Source organism: Mchenga conophoros, linkage group LG13 (genome assembly GCF_057382185.1).
Source record: "Mchenga conophoros isolate Kocher_MC1m ecotype Shallow Benthic linkage group LG13, M_conophoros_male_GT1.1, whole genome shotgun sequence".
Classification (NCBI taxonomy): Eukaryota; Metazoa; Chordata; class Actinopteri; order Cichliformes; family Cichlidae; genus Mchenga; species Mchenga conophoros.
The window spans coordinates 28541090-28565141 of NC_140538.1; positions in this window are offsets into that span (position 1 = coordinate 28541090).

The following is a 24052-nucleotide window of genomic DNA, read 5'->3' on the forward strand; positions in this document are numbered from 1 at the left end:
TGTGCATTTTTCAGTTTCCAGCTTGTTAAGCTAAAATTTATAATTGTTCTATAAACACTGACAGCAGTAGGAAATATTTAATACACTAACAGGCCTCTTTAGCAACTTCTTGTGAAGTTTGTGAATTATTTTTGGAAATTAAATGGTTCCAAAACACCTACACAACCACCTCATAATGCTACAATGTGCTGCTAGTGACTGGAAAAGCAAGGCTTTACTCAGCCAAGCTAGTCAGTAGCTTCTCGTGGCTGAGTAGCTCTGACTCAGACTGCCAGAGCTACTCAGCCCAAGTAAATAAGAGGTGCGCAGTCAGCAGTCTCCTCTTTTAGCTGCTGCTTGCAAAGTTTAGCTTAAGCAAATGAAAGTTAGCTTAGTTCTTCATTTAAGAAGAATCAGCAACCATGCTAGCTAGTTTGTTGTGGCTATGCTTGGACATTCAGGAGCTACATTAGCAATCATGTTCACCAAGTTAGCAAACCAGCATGACTGCTAACATGCTTGCCAGGAGGACATCACTCTCTGACCGCTGGTGTTTCACCTAAGAAGTTGCTAATATAATGTGCTAGTATGTTCTCATCAGTTCTAAACACCCAGTGCAGCTAACTCTTGTGGAAATGCTGTTACCTTTGAGGGTTTCTTGTCACTAAAGAAAGTACTAGACCAGTTAACAGTGACAACAGTTAATGGCACCAAATAAAAATATGTAGTATTCCCAAAGTTTTTAAGATTCTGCAGGGAGTCATTTTATAACAATTTAGGAAACATCACACCTACTGAAAATTTGGTTACCACCTTTTCCAGAGTGATCTGTGTGTGAGGAGTCAACTTTTATCGACATTTGTAAGCTTTTAATACAGAGAGGATCTTTTTTTCTACCTTACAAGTTAAGTTATATTTCAATTCACAAATAATTTTTCTTATTTGTAAAGTTGTTAGATAAAAGCAGATACGTGAAGTTACATTAAAAGCAGGGACCTGTGGTCTTGCTGTTATGCTAAACGTTGACAGACAGGCCACATACCAGTGTGACAGACTGCTTTCCATAAAACAGTTAAAGGAGTCCTGTGATCACCTGTGGCAGACGGGTGGAACTCTCATCTGTTGTTACATGAGCGCTGAGAGATGAACAGATTGGAAGATGAGGAGCTGGATTCCTCGAACACAATCACACACCTGAGATCAGATCATAACCTGGAGAGATGCTCTCACACACACACACAGATATGAAACACACACACACACCCTGCAGAGGCAGACTCCACATGTACAAACCACTGAAACGAGTATAAACCACAGGGATTATACTGAGTATGCTGCACATAAAACTAGACTGGAACTGATTGAAAAGCATTGTTGGGATTTGTTTCATTTCAGTGGCCGTGTCAGGTACATGGGGACATCACACAGAAGACTATTCTAACTATTCTGGGAGCATCTAAGCTTTCCTGGTAGTCACTCCAGAGCAAATGAACTTTGAAAAGAGAGCTTTATTTTGGATGTTGCAATTCAGCCCCCTCTGCATTAGCTGCTTCAGGCTAATGTGGAAACAAACACACAAAAAGAAGTACATAAATTGCTTTTAAAGGCTCTAAATCACACACACACACAGAGAGTCAGGATGCAGGCATTTCTGTGGGCAGCTGTGGCTCTTAAGTGGTCAAGGCAGACGCAAACACAGTCAGAATGAGTGCGGCATGGCAATCTAAAGTCCTCATTAGCCCAGATGATTCAGCCCCTTTTCACAAGGCAATGCTGTGGAAGTGCACTGGGAGTGTGTGTGTGTGTGTGTGTGTGTGTGTGTGTGTGTGTGTGTGTGTGTGTGTGTGTGTGTTTAAGTGGGAGTGAGAGCACCGTCCAGCACAATGGAAGGTTGTGACCCACATATGTTCATCAGTGCCATAGTAGGAGACAGGAAATGATTATTGCACTCCTGCTACGACGGCCATGTTTTCCTCAGCTGTTCCATTCTCGTGTAATCGCTTCAACATAAACACATCTTTGAATGCAGGTTTACATGCAGCTACTGAATCGCCAGAGGTCAGAGGTCAGCAAAGGAGGTTGCAGGTGACCACAGGTGAGTGCGTGTAATCTCAGAGGTGTGTTTTACAGGAAGAAGCAGGTCAGAGGTCAAATCCAATAATGAACTGGAGACAATCACTGACTAAACGTTGTTGCGTGGAATAAAAAAGAGGAAATGACTTGCTGTCATCATGACAAGCAATTTAGTTTACTGTAAAATAGGATTGATTCCAGTGGATTATGTTTTATTGGAGTTTGAACAGACAGGAAGATGTTAATGCTTTAAAGTTGCAATCTTGAAAACATAAGAAACAGTTAAGTGCACAAAGTAAAGGCCCATTAAATTACAGATATGTTAACGTAAGGCTCAAATAAGAGTAACTCTTTTATCAACGTTTTAAAGCAACGAAAGGAAGGTTAAGATCCTGTTATAGTTCTACTTAGTATCATGACCAAAATGTTTAAAATGATTTGGTTTTGACCTTTTGAGAATCTCCTCAGGAAAGTAATTGAATAAGTTATTATAAGTCTGTAAATAAGGACTATTATGCATCACTTTATTTAGTTATGGGCCTTACAGATTAAGGTGGTGCACTTTAAAAGTTCAGCTCAATTTTTATTTACCGTATATAGCGCCGAATCACAGCAACAGTCGTCTCAGAGTGTTTTGTACTCTAAGCCCTACAATAATACAAAGTAAATCCCAACGATGAAAACAACCCCCTGTGAGCAAACACTTGGCGATCGTGGGAAGGAAAAACTCCCTTTTAACAGGAGGAAACCTCAAGCCAAAGCAGAGAGAGGGAGGGGCAGCCATCTGCCACAACTGCTTGGGGGTGACGGAAAACAAGCGTGTGCTGTATAAAAATATCTCCAGCAATAAAACTATATTAGCAATCATTTGAAGGCCTGTTTCTAAGCACTTGATGAGTGTAAGTCACTTTTAGCATTGCTTAAACTCCTGAGGTACAAATGTCACTATGGCCTAATGTCTGAAACACGTATCTACTGTGTTGACCAGCTGAAGTGGAGCTAGCACAATGCGTTTGTGTAATAAAAAATGTATACCTCAAGATGGTATAGTGAGACAACCACACAAGTCATTAAGAACACAATGATAATTGTAGAAATGGAGTTAGAGCAGGAAAGAAAAGAACAGCAGCATGTGTCCAGAAACTTTTAAACACACCCATTAGTGAAATACTATTTAGGCCAGGGGTGGGCAATCTCAGTCCACGAGGGCCGGTGTCCCTGCAGGTTTTAGATGTGTCCTCGAACCAACACAGCTGATTTAAATGGCTAAATTAGCTCCTCAACATGTCCTGAAGTTCTCCAGAGTCCTGGTAATGAACTAATCATGTGATTCAGGTGTGTTGGCCCAAGGTGAGATCTAAAACCTGCAGGGACACCGACCCTCGTGGACTGAGATTGCCCACCCCTGATTTAGGCGGTTTTCACAGCTCGTTGCCAAGGGAAACAATGGTAATGACAGTTCTTGGATATGTGATTAAACCAAAACAGTAAAACTGCAAGGCTGTAAAAGCTTAACAATGAGTGGAAAGACGCTAAAGGGCTTTCTATAATTAGTTAATTATTCTGTGGGTTTGCCCCTGTAGCAACACCTTTCCATACTGCACGTACTCATTTGCTCCATTGTTAAGGTAAAAACATTTTTTGGAGCCACTTCAAGGTGTTTTAAAAGGTTTGTCTTAGCCATTGGTAAGGCAGCCCCCCTGGTGGGATGCTGCACTGGTGTATGGATGATAGTTATGGAGAGAAACTAAAGGTAAATATGGAAGAAGAAGAAAAAGAAAATGGGGGTATGGGCAGGGTGGGCATGAACTTTTTTTGGCTTCTGATAAGAGGAGTGCTGGAAAAACTATGAGAATCACTGGCTTGGGCATTCAGAAAACCCCAATATAGCGTATCCTAATACCTTTAAGGTGATTTGGGATTTGTCAGGTATTTTAATATACTTTCCAACCATATACATGTGCATTTTGAGATGAGGCTTTGTGTTCTGCCTTTACATTATAAGCCACAAAAGCCAAATAATCTTAATAAACATCCTTGATATGACAAAGCGATCCCACAGCCAAAGCTTTGGTTACATTGTGTTACATTCCCAGCTCGAGAAGTGCTCATCTTTGTCCAGCTTCTCCTGCTCTTTCCGACCACTTTTCCATGTTAGCTTAAAAGCTAAGACCAAAAGTTTACTCTTGACCTGGGAAGTGGACTTTGTGGTGAGCCTGTTTTGTAAAGTCCTTTTTTCCATCCTTCAAACTCAATCTTTGTTTTCAGCATTGCTAAAGAGGTAGTTAAAGGGAACACTGTTTCATAGTGCTTGGAAAAAAGGTAAAATCTCGAAAAAATTAGAAGGTTATATCAAAATACTGTGTGATTATTGTATTTTCTGTTAAAACAGGACGGTGGAAAGACCCACACTGCCTCCTCCCTGCAGTTGAGAACTGAAGCTTAACTTATTGGACCTTTAATTAATGCAACCAGTGGAACGATGAAAAATAGACCCTGCTCCCTCAGGTAACCTGAAGCTACGCACACACATCCACCAGCCTGCCTGTCTGGCCACCTGAAGTATTGTGGGATATTGGAACAGCTGCCCCCCATCCTCCCCACGTCTCTTGTTCTTCTCCACCCAACCCCATTAAAAAAACTCAAGCTCCTGGAGGAAACACCCACTTCCTCTACATTCCTGAAGGATTTTCCATACAGAGAATAGTAAACAAACCTGTGAACAAAGAGCGGGAGCAGGGGGTAGGGAGGGGCACGCAGACAAGTTAATGTTATTTCCTTCGAGTAGTAAATCAAACTGCACGGCAAGCAGGAGGTGGAGAAGCAGATTTCTTTTGTGAGGCTGTGGAGGTGTTTATCATCAGCAGCGACGGTGGCAGAAACAGTCAGAGGGAACAAAAGGCCTGGGCGAAGGCCTGCGTCAACCTCTTCATCCTCCCACTCGATTTTCCCGGCTGTCTGATGCAAACATCCACACAAACACACACTGCCTGGTACTGAAGAGGGCAGAGAGAGAAAGGAGATGGCAGGAGGAGAAAGGCCTCCTTATCAGTTTTAGGCATGGGAACCTCTGCGTTGCTCACTGAGTTGTGTCAAAAATCTGAACCTGATGCACAGGAAGCACTCGAAAGTGTGCGTATGTGCGTGTGTGTGAAAGGAGAAGAGAGAAAGTGGTGAATCTGGAGAAACAGGAAGAGAAACAGTCTGGCGTTAACTGACAAAACAGCAAACCAGACGGTTAGACCAAGAAACCGACAGGCAAAGGTCAGATTTGTTAAGTGGTGTTTGTGTGGGTGCATGTGTGTGAGCATGTGCATGTGATGCCAGGTGCCCATTGGCGACATTTAGCATTTTCCCTGACAGAGCAGGTGAGTCTTTGAATTTTCCTGTAGTGAGGGGTCACGCTAGCATACAGGTGTTGACTAAAGTGCTGATTTCTACAGTTGTCAAAAGTTTCCTGCTGGAGCGCACACACACATACACACAATTTTGGCCCACGCAAACCATTGGGCGTCTAAAAAAGTCAGCTTCCTTCTTTAAAGGTCACTCCACTCATTGCTGACACTTTCAGTGGGCATGTAAAATTCAGCATCCACTGAGCATTCAGAAACAATACACACCATCCTGGTCCTATCTTCAACAATATCAGCAGGCCTCATATAACACAGGAGGCCTGTTAAAACTATGTTCCAGTATGATGGAGGCTGGCACTGGATGTGTGAATGACTCATCTTCTATCCTGCTATTTAGCAAGAGCCCACTAAATGTGAGTCCTGACAAGCTGTTTGTTCTGACGACGTCCTTTGTTTTTTCTCTTTTTTTTCTTCCTTTTTTTTTTTTTTTGCTCAATCCCTCTGGCAGAGGCCAGAGTGGAGCTGCTGATCCTGCCTCGGCACGCACATAGGAATGCACTATTGAGAAAGCGCTCCACCGCAAACCCTCCCAGCCATTCCAGCCCGTAATCAGATCCAACCCGCCTCCAAGCTCTCTCTCCCCCTCTTTCTTTCTTTTTTCACCTCTCAGTCCCCCTCTCTCCATCTAAATGACATGCACACACGAAGAACACAAACACCCACATAGAGAACAAGCAGTTGGACATCCACGCATGCACGCACGCAGAATCACAGACATCAATTTGTAGACATGTAAGCTTGTGCAAACACTGTTCCAAAGTGACTAGTAAATGCATCTGGTGGGAAAAGGAGAAAAAGCCCACAAAAAGAATGAACTGATACTGTAATTAAATCAAAGTATTCCACATATTCATAGCATTTCTTTCATATTTACTTGTAATTGAGTAATGGATACTATAAAAGCCTGGTTACACCAGAAAGTATCACAACAAAATAAGTAAAGAGGCGGGAACGTGCTAGCACAGATACGCGAGAGAGACGTGGCGCTCAAGGAATCCTGAGTAGAAATCTGTGGGAGGATTTGTAAACTCTAAAGATGGCCGTTGTTCTGGTCTTGCCACAAAGAGCTCATCAAGAGGGAAAATGAGACAAGTTTTACCCAGTGATGTTGTGCTGACAAACATACACAGCAAATCTATTTGCGTCTGCAGCAGAGATGAAGGTAGTTGCATTTTTTTTTCTTGGCACTTGTAATTTGGTACATTTTCACCATTTTGGACATGATGGCAACAATCATGGCAAGAGTGGAAGGTCAAGGGAATAAGGAATAATAAAGAAAAGGGAATAAAGGAATAAGACCCCAGTCACACTGGTCTAAAAAGCAGTCTGCAACGATCTGGCAACTGCCAATCCTCAGGTAAAAAGGTCTATTCCCCGTTGATGGCAGTTGCATGCTAAAGTTTCAGTCACACAGGCTTGAAGACCTGTCACTCCCTAGCAATCACCAGTTACAATTTTAAATGTGTTTACTCCTCAGTGGTTGGCAAAAACCTCTCTGTGACCTCTCAATCACTTCAACAGAGATATCAGTCTTTGGTGCTAACCACTTCTATATTTCTTTACCCTAGCTGTCTTTCTCAGCATTATTGGAATTACTAAAAACATATCTCAAATATGAGAAAGCAACAAGGTTCCTATCAGCATTTGAACATGAACATCATTTGACAACGTGTCAGTTAGCAAGCTTGCTAATGCTATTGAGGACAGACAGTTTTTTTAAAAGGCACAAATATACCACCAGCTAACTGATGTGTGAATAACAATCAACTCTGACTGCTTCCTTTACTTCTGTCTGTGAAGACACTGTGTCTAACAGATTAAAAAAAACACTATGGTATCACCTATTAGCTTGTATGAGCTTCCAAGTTTTTTAGTTTGCCAACGCTAGCGTTACCTGGTTGCTTAGTTAGCAAAGTATGCTAATTTTTGGCTAGCAAAGAAACAGAAGTGAAGTACTTACCTGTCAATCTGTACAGTCACCCATGACAACAGGTCAAAACAGCTACAAATTTAATTAAACATGACATTAATAATCACTCAAAGCACTTCAGCATTTAGATTAGAAGTTTGGCTTTTTTAATGATTAGCATAAAGAGTAAGCAAGTAGGGCTACTCAAAGAAACTGTGTTATATTTATGCTATTATAGTTCACTAATAGTCCACATTCTCTCAATGTTTTAAAGGTTCATCAAACTTCTGTGTGAATATGTAACGTTATCAGTTTTTCCCGTTTTAAATCAACAGCGAAACCAGGCCTTCAGAGACAGGGTGCATCTTTTATTAGACTAGCATTCAGGTTCATGACACTCTTCATATGTTTTGAATTTCAAATATGATTCACAACTTAGTCTGAATCTGACATTTTACAAATGTTGCGGTTTACTTTCGCTACGTTTAATGTTTCATCAGTTTTCCCCTGCACATAGACTTTTGGTAACACTTAAAATGATGAATCTCTTATAATAGGAAACTAACAGGAGTAAATTTTTCAGTTTATGTGCTGTTATAGCTAATTTGGAGTCTTAGTTAGTCAATGATGAGTTTTCCTCCCTCAGTCTCTAAAGCCTAAATCTCCTCATCTCTTTCCACCTGGCTGGCTCTGATTGCTGCTGATCCTTCCCTCTCCATCTCTCCATCTCCAGACCTCCCTCCCTCTCCTTTCTCTTTCTGTCTTTTCACTGAGGCGGGAATATTTCCTTAAGCTCCCTTTTCTCTTCTCTCAGGAAACTCTGACTGCGGGGCTGTTTTTCTGGCTTTCAATAAACTCTTGGATCCTGCACCTCTCTGAAAAAAAACCGCAGCTTCGATTACACAAAATGAAGCACCACACAACCCTGGGCAACCGAAAGGTGTTTTCAATAATTACTTATTATGTGTGTTTGGCGAATCAGAAACATCTGCGGCGAATCTGACTGAAAGAGCCCCAAAACATTCCTAAAATAGGAGTGACGCACGCAGACTCTAAGACACACATGGCCTCTCTCTCTCTCTCTCTCCCACACACACACACACATACACACACACACACACACACACACACACACAAACACACACACACACACACACACACACACATACACACACACACACACACACACACACACACACACACACACAGGAGGGCTACACTGTGCCATTGTCAGTATGGGTCTATTTGCAGGCTGTTTTTTTAGCTGGCCACAGCTGCGGAAATGAATATCAAATGTGGTTCTGCTCCCATAAATCAAACCCGTTTGCCGTGTTCTGACTTTCTTTCCCCCGTTTAAAGTCAATTCACTGGGGTAGTGTGCATTACACTTACATCCCACGGCTTAACTCTTTCCTCCTGAAACAGTCAAAGAGGAGAGTGCAGGAGCTGGAGGTTAGCAAGACACAAGGAGGAAGGGGGGTAATAATAAAGCTTGTTTTGAATGTACAGTTATTTGAATGTTCACCATGTATTATTCATGGCCCCAAAAACCCTGAGAAGGTAACCTTCGAGTCTGAAAGTGTGGAAAATGAAAGGTATGAAGATTACAGAAAGAATGAGATATAGTGGCAATGACTGTGGTGCCCATTATGAATAATGTAAATCATTTGGTTTCTCTTTAGTGTTCTCTTTCTGATGTGTCTTTGTTCCTCTAAGCAAAGTTAGCCACAGCTTTTCATATGTCGCTGTGCTGTCTGGAGTGATGTGCCTTATAGGCCTGGATGGTTAAAATCAGACTTTTAGGTTAGGATCTGTTACATCTGTTAAAAGATTACTTTCCATAGATGGATGTCTGCCATTGGTTAATGACAGCTGTTTAACCACAAACAGTCACATGACCAGGAGAACTAAAACAAGCAGAAAAAGCTAATCTACAAAACTGTATTTTCAGCAGGTGTTTACAGTGAACCAGGGATTCAGCCAAACCAGTGGGATAAGGAAGGCTGTTCCAAAGTTTAGGTGCCATATCCTAAAAAGCCTTTAGATTTAAAATAAAATAAAATGACCAAATCTGATCATCAGAGAGGCCAACTGCTCCATTAAGCAAGAGACATAAGAAGTATCCTGGCTATACAGGACTTTTGAAGTAACAAAAAACTAAAAATGTGTTAAAGTCCCTTTTCCATTAGTACCTACTCGGATGGACTTGGCTCGGTTTGCCACATTTTTCACTGTTTTCCATTAAGTCATAGGACCTGGCACGAGCAGGAAGTAAAATGTGACGTTGTCAGACTGCATGCCACTGATTGGCTGGTGAGTAGCGTCACTCAATGAGTCATGAGAGCGTCTCGGTCCTGAAAATCAAAACCACCATTTTCTACTACCAGGCTTGTGGTAGAAAGTACCCTGAGTGCTGACCTATAAGAGAAAAGTACTATATAAGTACTATTTCACCGTGTTGCTGTAATAGGATGCACAAGGGCGATTGTGGCTCAAAGAGTTCGTCTTGTAACCGGAAGGTTGCCGGTTCGAGCCCCGGCTCGGACAGTCTCAGTCGTTGTGTCCTTGGGCAAGACACCTACCGCCTACTAGTGATGGCCAGAGGGGCGTCAGTCTGCAGGGCAGCTGTGGCTACAACTGTAGCTTGCCTCCAGCAGTGTGTGAATGTGAGAGTGAATGAATAGTGGAATTGTACAGCGCTTTGAGGGTCCTGAAAAGGGCTATATAAATGCAATCCATTATTATTACAAGTAGCAACAAGTCTGTTTGTGAAATCCGCCTAGATATTCCACAGTCATCTCTGAATGGTATTATAGCAAAGTGGGTATATTTAGGATTAAATTCATTTTTCACCTACACCAGTGAGAAAAATTTGCTTCAAATTCTTGCTAATGTATTAAAAATAAAAAGCAAAAATACCACATATACATCAGTATTCACATCCTTTTGCAGATACACTGTTACAGAGCAGGGTCTCTGAGTGCTGAGGCACACAGTTTGTAAACGTGTCCAACACTCTGGTAACTTAATAACTGTATAGATCCAAACGCCGTCTGGAATTAACATCAGCACAAGAACTTAGTGTTGGGAGCTTCGTGGCATGGGTTTCTATGGCCAGGTAGCTCCTCTAGATGTAATGTGTACTTTTGTCCACATAGGTTAGGTTAACAGAAAGAACTGAGCCAGCTTAGAGATGTGACATTCAAAATTAAAGTGCTGGTCAAAACTAATGAGATTCTTAGCAGATCAATATTACTAACCAGGAGACCAATCCTGACTGAATGTAGGACAGAATAAAATCATCTAATTGTCCCATTAGCAACAAACCAACAGCAACACTAACCTGAAGAGCTTCTTTTCCCAACTCTTTATTGACTGAAGTGAAGTGTTCCTGAGATCAAAGTGTGACAGATGCCTTTTGCTTTGCTACTTTCTGCAGGGACTGGACCTTTTAGGTAATGGGAGACATAACTGCCAATCTTCTGGGGCCCTCTATGGCAATCATAACATTGAATGTGTGTGTTTGTGTGTGTGTTTGTGTGTGTGTGTGTGTGTGTGTGTGTGTGTGTGTGTGTGTGTGTGTGTGTGTGTGTGTAGGCGAAGGAGGGCGTAGCGCTGAAAGTGCCGGAGGTCCTCCTGGACTCGGCTTTACTTCTGCTTTTCTGGGATTAGAGGGGATCCTGTTGTCAAAATCTTATCTTAACCTACCAGCCAGGCCAAACCAACACACACACTCCAGATCAAGCTGTGGGACAATAGACCTGGCCATTTGTTGGTTTAACAGGTCTGCATGCTTGCTAAAGGGGGATTGGGGATGCCTGCTCTGATGTGCAAAGGCCTGGGAGGGTGAGGGAGTGAAGCCTTGCCAAAGGGGAGTGTGTGTGATTGTACTCGCATGCGTGTGTTTAAGTAGGGCAGGGAGAAGAGGGGTCACATAAGGCCGTGTATGCGAGTGTGTATGTTTGGGACGGTGGAATGCAAGAGAGGAGAGGGGGGACATGCAGCAGGGGACATCCCATTAATACCAGACTTAATCTCCACACTGGGCACCGACTATACACACACTCACATACAGTGCAACCCAGTATCACAATAAAACGTGTGCTAGACACGCCACTCCTCCATGTCTGTTTCACACTTTGCCTCTCCAAAGCGACAAATGTGCAGAAGTTGCATTACTAGCAGGGGAGGTATTATATTTAAAGCCACAAACTCGGTACGTGTCGGAGCAAAAAAGTTATTAAGTTCATTCCTTAATCATCAGAATCGATTAAGCTAGGGGGCGAATATGTATTTACGGGTAAATGTGTAAATGATGTCTGTTTAAACGCTTTCCCGTGATTATTTCTTAATGCTGGCTTGAAACAAAATAGCTCCCTCTGTTGTTACTGCAGATTACTGCAACTTCTGCATGCGTGTACATTTCGCGTTTTGAAGAGGCAGAGCGTGAAATGGACACAGCGGACCGGTGTGTTTATTACACTCTTTGTCATGATATCAGGTTGTGCAGGGAGACTGACAGACAGCCAGAGAAACAGGTTGTTGGGGTGAAATCATTGTTTTCATTCCTAACTAAAAGGAAAGGAAGAGGAAATGTTTTTGTTCCATGTAATATAACCAAATACCTACATTAACACTGTCAGGAAGACACACTGTCATCAGCATAACATTTTACTCTCTCTGTAAGGCTGACCACTTTTTGCAGATTCACAGTGTGAAAATCTCTCATTTTCCAAAGTATATTTCCACTGAGCTAAAGGTTAGCAACCTAAATGCAAACAAACAAATTAAGCTATGTAATAATGAGTGCACTTAAATATTCCCAGTAGATGTTTTAAGATCCAAGAAGATGTTCAAAAAAAATAAATTTAGTCGATCTCCCATTCAAGGCGGCAATCTCAGGCTCTTTCAAATAAAATATTTTTGGGGGAAATGGCAAAATGTACCTCAGACATGCACTATGAAAAATGTCTGAACAATTCTGTGTTGACTATCAAGTCTGTTTAACTCTAATTTAAAACAGAAGTTGATCTAAAGTGTTTTACAGACACATGCATTTATATTGCAGGTCTCAAAATACATGAAAAGCTGTAAGATGTGCTTTATTGTGTTACCTAGTTAGTAAAAGTAACGTCACAGTGGTCATTTTAGTCAGTTTAGTTGTCATTAATATACAGTCAGAATTGGCAAATTGCTAACGATTCATCTCCTAAATTATAATGCACTGCTCTCCCCTACATAAGCTGGCTTTATAGGTTAGAAGCAGTGGTGTCTGTATCAGTATCTGCAATGCAGGCTCTGTATGGACGATGGGAACAACGCCAACACGAGGATATCAGATCGTCCGGCTCTGTATTTACCTGGTATTGGATTGGAATAACTAGAGAGCGAGGCTGAGAGGAAGCTTGTCATTCCCAGACAACTCGCCACATTTGTCTATTTCATTCACTTCTTAAAAATAAAAATTAAGTTTGAAGGATTGCTGAAGCCCATCAGAGGCCCACAAGTGTAAAGTGACAGGACAGAAGTTGAGATTTGTAAATAGCAACCAGGCTGAAAAACGACAAAAGAAGATGACCTTTTCTTTTCATTTTCCTGCTTTCATAACTTTTTACTCACTGTCGTGTCAGTGTCGTGGCACAGAACATTTGCATTGAGTTACTATTGGTTTAACACGGTTTTTAAAAAGAGTCATTTCCCAGCAGCCGTTTCCCAAACTCGAAACTTTTCAATGCATATGCAAGAGTGCATGGTCAAATAAATTCCAGATTGCACCTTTAACTCCATTCAGTGAAAATGACTGCTTCGCCCGCACTGTGCTGTCAGGCCTCATAAATTTCCCCTGAAAACATGTTCTTTGCATGCAGCCTAATGCGTTTAAGCCCCGAGTCTGGGCAACATGTGCAAGCAAGCAACTACTTGTGCTCTTCTTGGGCGTACGCTGAACCCCACCCTCAAATCCCACCCCAACCCCCTTCACTTATTAAGAAAGGCAGATTTACAGCTGATATTGATCTGTAATTGGCAGTTTCGCCAGGAGTGATAATGCAGCAGTGTCAGCCCTTTGCACTGTAATTAAACTGGAAATTGTCTTCTGGTGTGTGTGTGTGTGTGTGTGTGTGTGTGTGTGTGTGTGTGTGTGTGTGTGTGTGTGTTGGTCTTTTGTCATAATTACGTATGTGTGAGAATGCGTATGCCAGTCTCCGTCAATATGTGTTTGTGTATACGGTAGGAAAGGACAGAGCCGCTGTGATGTGAAGTTCCATAGACATGCTTGCTGTGGCTCCGGCTTCTCTAAGCCAAGAATGGCAACAATAACAACCCCCTCAGCTCTGGAAGGAGTGATGTCAGCCTCTCTTCTCCTTTCACACACAGACACGCACACTCACACGCATGCACACAAGCAAACAACTGATGCCCCCTGGATCGTTAACATCAGACGCTGGCACAGTGTAATAGCCTACCTTAGCCAGTCCTTTAAAACACACACACACACACACACACACATGCACACAGCTTCCTTCGCTTTGCTTTTGAACCCTTCCTCTGCTGAATAGCTGCATTCATAGCCGTCTGCATCGAAGCATAAAACTCTATTAATAAAACAGCAAGGGCCCGCTGAGTGACACCTGCCCAACCCTGCCAATGTACACCTAAGCCTGTTCTAGCAACAAGTGTTATCATAGTCTGCCCTAAGAACTGTGTCATTAAAAAATAGGTTAGAATAAAATTCAGGAAAAATAAAGATCCTATAGGGTCGTTTTTCATGTGAGAAGGGGGAGGATGGTTGTGCTGCAACAAGTATAACAGTATTTAAAGCCAGGTGTGAGTGCATGGCCTGCATGTTGTAAATGTCCAGCGTGGAGAGTCGGAGGTGATAGCCAGGCTGTATATAGGGCAGAGAAGAATGGTGCTACATAGAGAGCCAATGGAATAACACTAGTGGGAGCATTTTAGTGAGCCGCCACAGCGTGCAGCCAATGGAAAATGAAGCTGTGCCATGCTAGTGGATGTGCCAGAGTGAGAAAGGAGAGGAAGCAGTCGATGAATAAGATGATGATAATGATGATGATGAAGAGCAGACGTTAGGAAAAAAGGAAGCGAGGGAATGCACCGTAGGTCCCAGAGTGAATGCTACAGTGACCTGGAGTCACTGCGTCATCGCAGATTAAAGCTGGTCTTTTTGTCTCGTTCATCCCAATTAATCATCACTGTTTAACTGGTCTGCTAACGTATGTGCCACTCTGAAACAGCAGGTAAAGAGCCCCTGTGCAGCACGCTGTGGTTCCACATGCAAAGCTATGGGCTGGAGAAATGACAGCAATCATTTGCCGTTTGTCTCAGTGATGCAAAATCTTTGGCCAGAAAATCAGCAAATTCCAGTTTTAGGACCTCAAAGAGTAACTTCACGCACTGTTTAAGTTTGGAAACGCCCATTTGACAAATTCAAACAAACACATTCGAAACCTGGCACACACAACTGCTCCAGTCACGCAGAATTTATAATGCTGCACTTACATATGTAACTCACACCCCAGTCGACGGTGGTGGGGCATGACTGCTTTCGGGCTTTTGAAGGGAGGCATGACAGAAAGGGTTTGACAGCTGCTAGTCCCATTTACCAGCCTGAATTCCTCTCTAAAGTCACTGATAACATTTCAATTAGAAGTTTTCACGTGTCATGCCTTTACGTCACGTTTTTTTTGCTTGTAGCAGGACCCCATTTCCAAAATTGCTGGGATGCTTCGTAAAATGTCAAGAATACAATGCAGTGATTTTCAAATCATTTAAAGCCTAGCTTTATTCTATAGAAAATAGAATAAAGCTAACTTATAAAATGCTGAAACTGAGAATTTTGATCTAAGCAACATGAGACTTTTCAAGATGGACTGTGACTTATACTGTGCTCCACTTGACATGGACTGACCACACCAACCCAGACTTCACAATGCAACATGGCAATCTTGCATCATGCCTAAACCATAAATAAATAACCAAACTTTAAATCTTTACCACCGCTGTCTGTGATTCGCTACATAAGTCATGCATCCTCCAAGTTCTGTCCACGAATGTGCTCAAGTCTCTTTCTTCAACGACTACGACTGTCAACTCAAGAGTGATGTCACTCCCAAGTTTGACATTCACCTTCCAAAGTAAAAATATCCTTCAGTGTGGCAATATCTGAAACCGTTTTTGCAAAAAATGGGAAACTGGAGCAATCCCACTTTTGGTCAGCACAAGCCAGCATCCGCGCTTCAGAGAAGGAAGGCCTTGCTTATCTCAGCAAGACAATAGCAAAGTACACATAATAATAAAACAGCATGGCTCTAAAGAAAGAGTCCAGATACTTTGCTGGGCTCTCTGTGGTCTAGATAATATTACCCATTCGAACATTTTGAAGCATATGGAATGCATTATTTAAAACATAATATATGACTAAAGAGGCCCCAAACACTTCATCAGCTGAAGAATGGGGAAATATTTTGCTTTTGAACTAGAGTGGTTGGTCTGTTCTTCTCCTAAACATTTACAGAGTACATTCTGCTTTACTTGACATTTTGTACATGACAGCTGCTTTAACAGGATTGAAGGAGGATTTTCTGTCCAACTATGAGGCCTCTGAATCGACTAGAACTCAGGCATACTCTATAATAGCGGTCCCCAACCCCCGGGCCATGGACTGGTACTGTTCTGTGAGTCGTTTGACACCAGACTGCAAGAGTTGAGGCTCTGGTGTGAAATTTATGGTTTTCAGGGTTTTTATCGTTAGTTTTTAATCGTTTTTATCGCTAACTCGATTTCCCTGGGTCTTTTCCCATGTGTTATGAATAAATCTTCTTTTTTTTGGTACCGGTACTGGTTTTATTTTGTTGTATTTATCCGCCACACCTTAAAGGCCAGTCCATGGAAATATTGTCATACATAAACCGGTCCGTGGCGCAAAAAAGGTTGGGGACCGCTGGTCTATATGATACCTTTGCAGTGAATGCAATGAGAAAATAGCTAAAATATGAGCTTTGGTATTGCATGGGAGGAGGTCAGATGTGGGATGATAACCTGGAGCCAGAAGACATGAGTGTTCAGCCTGATTTCTAAGCTCTGCCTATGATGGGAGCATCAAGCTCTTTTTCACCAACAGACTGGCCTGTGGTATTTTCACACAACCCACGGCGTTCTGTGCCATCTCTCAGCACTTAGCTCTCATTGAGATATTGAGAGGTATTTTTTTGTTGTTTTCTTTTGACAGATTACAGATTCTGGGGTATTACAGTGCCTGAGCAGTACTATGCAGCACCTGTAAGTCCACTTGCCTTCCTGCCTGTAACCGCACTGTGGACAGGAGGGTGAGGGGTGGGGTGGGGTGGGGGGATGGCTGGAGAGTTTTCCCAGGCTCCGCCAAGGTGAATATAAAAGCTGCAGTGTTCGCTCTCCGACTGCATCTCCCTCTCGATCTCTTTGAACTGGGCGGTCGTGTCAGCAGCTCCCAGCCCCCAGCCACCATATCGCCCTTCATGTGCCCACAGGGAGTGATAGGCCGGGCGCCGACAGATCCGCACAGCGTACAGGACTAACGCAGAGACACACATGCTGGGTTGTGCCCTGTCTGCCAACAGGAGACGCTGATAGAGGCATGTGCGGAACACATGGGAAAGACAGAGACTGGAGGAATATGGGCCCTGGCTTTATCTTTGCATTTAGCAAGCACAAACTGGATTTGAGCCAAACCCTGCCTTTACAGCAATAACAATAAATGTCCTCTTCACAGCATCCCTCCGCCTGTTATATCCAAGGGAAAGCAGAGCAGTAGTTTCACTTATCTTCTGCTTATTGCTCCAGTGTACAGCAATCAACAGTCATAAGAAGAAGTGGTTTCAGTCTTTATTATACTTATATTATAGTTGTGAGAGTAAAAAGTCTGCACCATCCCATTTAAAATAAAAAGCAGACAAGATGACTTGCTAGACAAACTGGAATTGTAATCATGATGAAAGACTTGGCACAACATAGTGACTGTTGCCGAAGTCATGTTATGATTGTTATACTTATGGCTGCGGGATGTTTCTTTTTTAATTGGCCACAATGGGCATAATGCTAACTTCATGTTGTAGGGGTTGCAAAAAGCGTTAAAAAAAATAGACCTATATCAGCTGGATATGTCAATAGAAGCAAAGTTTGAGACTCAGCAGCAGGAGAAGTCAGAACGCTAACCGCAAATTTAGCCCCAGCTTCACCACACAGGAAGAGCCGCTCCAGCTGTGCTCACAACCAGCAGCTGGTTGGGGAGCACTTCTGCTTATCCTTTTCAGGGTCGCAGGAGGTGCTGGAGCCTATCCCAGCTGTCATAGGGCGAGAGACGGGGTACACCCTGGACAGGTCGCCAGTCTGTCGCAGGGCTAACACACAAAGTCAGACAACCATTCGCGCTCACATTCACACCTATGGGCAATTTGGATTAATCAATTAACCTATCCCCACAAGCTGCATGTCTTTGGACGGAGGGAGGGAGCCGGAGTACCCGGAGGGAACCCACGCAAACACGGGGAGAACATGCAAACTCCACACAGAAAGACCCCGGCCTGATGTTGGAATTGAACTCAGGACCTTCTTGCTGTGCGGCAACAGTGCTAACCACCATGTCGGCAGCAACCTTCAAGAAAATGAATAATGAACACTAATGAGTCATGTTTCAATCTGTCAATGAACAGAAGCCCATGCTTTAGTCTTTAGCTTTTGGTCTTCTTGTTAGGGAAGCCCTGAATCTGACTCTTTAGCACTTTTAGAAGACTGCCTGGTGTCATGAGTGTTGATTTCTGCATCCATACGCCATACATAGAATTTGGCATAAGCAGCATGAATGCATAGATCCATCCTGCCTTGTGTCGGTGGTTCAGGCTGTTGGTGGTGGTGGTGAAATGTGTGGGAGATATTTTCTGAACTCCACAGTCTACCTGAGTATTGTTGCTGTCCATGTCCACACCTTTATGACCATGGTATACCCATTTCTAATGGCTAGAAGGTGTTACAAGGGTCTTGAACAAGATAATGAGCCACCAGATCTCAATCCAATAAGTGCATCTGCTGGATGTGGTGGAACGGGAGAAATTCACCATTGGTGTTAAGTCGACAAATCCACAGAAACTGCATCAGGCTATCATGCCAATACTGATCCAAATCTCTGGGCAATGTTTCCAGCACCTTGTTGAATCTATGCCACCAAGAATTAAGGCAAGAGTGGATTCAACCCTGTATTAGCAAGATGTACCTATTAAAGCTTCTGGTGAGAGTTTAAAGCAGAGGCTGAAAAATGAGCCACTGTGGACAAACTGCAGTTCCTCTTCCTGCCACTTGAGGCTTGGTCCAAAAGGGAATGAATCTCCACAGGCTGCCATGCTAAATGTGCAACTTTACTGCATTTAAAAAGAGCAATAACAATTTTAGCCTAGTACAAATGAAAGTTTTGGCACTGTATGGATAGTTTCTTCCTTCGCAATAATTCTAAATGGGGTAAATTTTTCTTTTTATAACTCGTTCACTTACAGGCAGCTGGAGCCAGCCTGTGTTAGCTAGGCCTCATTCACTATTTTGAGCCATTAAACTGGACCTCTTCACTGTGTGTGTCTTTCAGAACATATAATGGCATTTTAACATACAAAGGCACAACCAAAACAACAGCAACTAGCAAATGCTAGACCCATAAAATGTGCATAGTGTGGTGAGATCCATGTAGGACAAACATGCAAAGCCAAAAGCTTTCTTGGGCGACAAAAAACAAGGTCCAATTAAGGTAACATGCCACAAGTCTACAACGGCTATTCCCAGTCATTTAAGAGGGAGTGCAGGGGGGCGCTGGTCGAATAACTGCACAGTAATTCTCAGGAAAAACTAAATTAGATCTCAATAATGACAAAATACCACATTCCTGTGTTATCTCATAGCAATAATGGTAAATGTGCCACAAGGTCAGCAATCATATCACCAGCATACTCTGTACTCCTGTCTTACAGAGCAGCATTTATGAAAGTTGTTGTATTCATATAATTATGTACTTTTATAGTCATGTGCAAGAGATACATTTCATGGAATAGGATTAAAGTCCTGCTGTCTGCCCCTAGTTGCACATGTGGCTCTGGGATGGCATCCATATGTCCTACAAATAACTCATTGATTTGTCTGCAATGACCCCTTAACAAAAATCCTAACATGAGCGTTTGACTCCCTCCCAGACAATCCTACCCCATTACATACTTTATACTTTGTAAAAAGAAACTTTGACATGCACTAGTGAGAACCATATGCTGTCATTGTATACACAAAACTACACATAAACATGAAAGAGCAGATTATGTAGTCAGTTGTAAAAACATGTTAAAATATGCCCAGCTATGCCAAGCGCCTTTCCCTAGCCAAACACACATACACACGAATCCCTATTCCCTCACAAATGCACTAATCAGGCATCCTTCCCTTCTTTTCCGGCCACAGTGACGTTGAGCTGGCAGCGCAGCAGGTAGAGTACACAATCGCACTGGCACACAATCAGACAGTCGGCTTCCTCTATCAAAGGTCATCATTCTTATTTATACTATCTGTATCTGACTCATGCTGTCGTTACACAGTGAGCAAAAACGGACACAATGGATGTATTATAAACGATCGGGTCCATATTAAGAATTTGCAGGACTGATGAAACGCACCTGACTCATGCGAAAATGAAGATTATGGTATTTGTTATAGCAACAAAGCAACAAACACACAAGTCATGGTGACCGGAGGGAAGTATGTGCATGCATGTTTGTGTGTGTGTCTGTGTGTGTGTGTGTGTGTGTGTGCTTATGTGGTAAAAGCAGATGTTTTAAGGAATTTAGAGATCTAAAGCATGGATGTGTGTGTTTATCTGCTTATGCAAACCGTTAGTGGGAAGAAAAAGAGAACAACTATCAAGGAGACAACTGTGAGGACTCACATCTCCGAACTCTCATCCCTCTTCCTGCAGTGATTTCAGATCATTCCAACCCAGAGTGCTGCTTGGCTCCAACTCTCAGGAAGGACCTTTTTAGAGATTCTGGCCTACCATCAGGTCACACACTCTTCCTCTTCCAGAGGGCTCTCTGCACGCATAAATCAAACACACCTCCTCCCCTCACCATGCATGTGACATCTATCTAGATGGGCAGGCCAGTCTTAGAGGATGTGGTCTCTCACCAGGCACCGTTAGGCCAGAATCCCAAGTCTAGGGGAGCAGGGCGGACGCTGGAATCCAAACAAACTCTCCAGCATGGATGATAATACTCCCCATGCAATTTTTTTGACAAATGAGAACTTTAAATCTTGCAGGGAACATATAGGAAGCTGCACAACTAAAGGAGGTTCGAGTTTCCTGGCAGCTATGGGAGTGAAATAGTTTCCTGGATCTAAAATGAATGCATTCATATGCATCTATAACACTGATTCATACAACATGTCGCATACCTAATCCAAGAGGCCGTAAATGAGGAGCGAAATCCTGCAAATCCTTTAAATCCACTGTAATTTCCAAGAAGAATGTGTGTGTGTGTGTGTGTGTGTGTGTGTGTGTGTGTGTGTGTGTGTTAGTTTTTAACAATATATAGTATTTAAAGGAACACACTCCACTTTTTTGGAAATAGGCTCATTCTCCATCTCCCTCAGAGTTAACAATGCAGCGTCTTCTTTCTAAATCTGTAGGTTAGTAGGACTTTGGAGCGGGATCTTAAGGGATGGGGCGTGGCCAGGATTTTTGCTCGAGGCGCCATATCAGCAGGCCAAACAAATGCTTGCTGTGTGTGGACACACAGACACGCATACACGTTTACACACACAAACCATCATATAGAAGAGAGATTTCTGAATAGGGATTTTGTTTCTGTTTTTTTTTAAAGAGACATGAAAGACCTCAACTTAAGGTTAAGTGTATAAACTTGAAACATCTTTATGATGCAACCGAAAGAATCATGAATCTGAAAAGCTACTTGATTTTTCTGGATTTTATTTTTGTTGACTTATGAAGTTATATATATTGTTTTGTATATTTTTGAAATTTCTTAAGGAGAAGATTGCTGATTGGTCCTAACCAATTACTGTATAAAAGATGAACGACACGACAGCACTTCCTCCCATTGTGCAAAAAGGAAGCCAAAATATCCCGCTTGTGGGAGCTGCCATGTTCCACTTTTGGAGCCAGAGTCTGCTCAGTAGTAACTCGTGGTGGAGCGTCTCTGCCCACACACCCACTGGACGTGACCGTGAACACGCCCCCTTACACTTTTTACATAGCCCGGCTGCTCTGTCTCTCATTCTGCAGGGTATGGGTAAAATTTATCATACAAAACATGCACTCTGTGCAATATGGATTAACGTTACTGCTGAAGATGTGAGGACATCTGATCTCTGAAAAAACTACTGTTAATGAAGCTGGAAAAACACAGCCACGTCTTGATCCTTAAAAAAGCATATTAATATATAGTAAAAGCCAATCAGAAGTAAGTAGAAGTAAAAGGCTTCAGCCTACTAATATTAGTCAATAAAATACATTCTCTGCGTCAAAAGTGATGAGTTAAGGTGCCCATGGAGGCAAGGGTGCCACCAGGGATTTGGCCCCAGGGTAGACCCAAGTCAGGCTGGAGAGATTATATCTCTTGGCTGGCCTGGAAACGCCTTGGTGTTCATATTCATATTAATATTCTTATTCTTCTATGACAAAAAAGTACAAGTGTTCATTTAAAGAAATAAACAGAGCAGTAAGAGTTTTTTTTTCTTTATTTTCCTCAGCCGAAGGCCGTATCGTTTGTTTTCTGACCTGGGAGATGGATAGTCCTGGCTCAGGGACTTTTTTGGACGCCCTGTGTCACTACTGCTTCTGGCCTCTTGTTGTCTTTTGGTGTGTTTGGTGTGTTTTCAGAGGTTTCACTCAAGGTCATATTGTTCATTTTCTTAACTAGGAGTCGGATAGTGCTTGGCGTCCAACTTTTTTGGCTGCTCTGTGTCACTGGTGCTTGTCCTGGCCTCTTGTTGTATTTCTGTGTGATTTCAGAGCTTTTGGTATCGCTCGAGGTCGTAACGTCCATTTTCTCAACTTGGTCTTGGATAGACCTTGACAAAGAACTTTTTTGGATGTTCTGTGTCACTGCTGCTTGTTCTGGCCTCTTGTTGTCTTTTGGTGTGTTTTAAGAGTTTTTGGTATCACTCAAGTTCATATTGTTCTTTTTCTGAACTTGGAGTTGGATAGTCCTTGAAGAAGAACTTTTTTGGATGCTCCGAGTCACTGCTGTTTCTTTTTTCTCAGTGTCTACTCTCATCCTCTTTCTCTCTGGAGAGTAGCTCTCAGAGTTCTTTTTGCTGCCTTTGGAAATCTGACTGTATCGTCTTTTCAACACAGTTTTTTCTTCACAGATTCGTCTTTTTTTCCTTGGTGGAGAGCAGCTGTCGTCACTTCTGCAATTCTGTGCGACATAATTCGGGCCTCGCTTCCTCTTGAGTGGAAGCTGGAAATGTGTTTCATCAGAATTTGGCTCTGGATTTTGGTGGTCCATTGTAGTAAAGCCAGCGTAAGCTTGTCGGCTTTTGTGTTTACTCTGAGACATGTCAGAGTGTTGATGAAGTGACTGTCTTAAAGATTCAACTATTTTAAAATTTTTCTCAGGCGTACCTTTGAATGCTGCAATCTCGAGTGTTACAAGTAAACGGACTGACAGTTTGGGCTTCTTACCCGGATTTAAGGATTCACAGATCTAAGGCATGTTATGACATCATGATGATGTCAACGTAACAACAACATTTTTTTCTTTTTTTTTAAATTTGGTTCCATTGTCTATGAGGCTTTGGAGCTTGATGTCAAGGCAGGGGGCGTGGCCGCCGGGGCGCCATTTTAGCAGGCCAAACAAAGGGCTAGTGATGGTAAATTTGATTCTTTTTACTGAATCGAGTTTTAATGAGTCACTCACCAAAGTGAATCGAGTTTTTTAAGTCATTTGATTCACTGAGTCAGTCGACCAGAGCGTGCAAAAAATGTACATTTTCACTCAAACTTAATTTGTTTCTCTTTTCATGTAAATCCTACTGCTAAGATGAATGATTCTAAAAGAAAACAACTAAACAGCAAAAAAGAGCAAAAACATTTCTAAAATTAAGCAATTTCCTATCAAAATTGCTTAATAAACATTTATTTTATTTTATTAGTATTTTCCTTAAATGTGTTAAATATATATTTTCTCATCTAAATGTCCACTGAGCTGTGAGCCAGCTGTGATCATAATTCATCATCATCATATATGGAAAAAATGAAGTTCCTGAAGTCTCTAAACAAGAAAAGAACGACACAGATTCTGAGTTTGTCTCATTCAGAGAAGGCCTTCCTTTCTATGATGAACCATCACTTTAGTGTGATCTTTATTAGTTTCAGACCAAAATACATTTCTGTGTGTGTGTGTGTGCGTGTGTGTGTGTGCGTGCGTGCGTGCGTGCGTGTGTGGCTGGAGTTGGCAAAGGAACCAGCCTGTTGGAGGGATGTTTAATTAGGTTAAGGAGGTCCAGCAGGGAAGACAGCCAACTAGCCTTACACACCCTTGTTCCCGACACACACATATACACACACTTGTTAACTCTTCACTTCTTAAGTGCATCTGGCTCGTCGGGCGCAGCACAGTGTTCAGTTCACATAAAA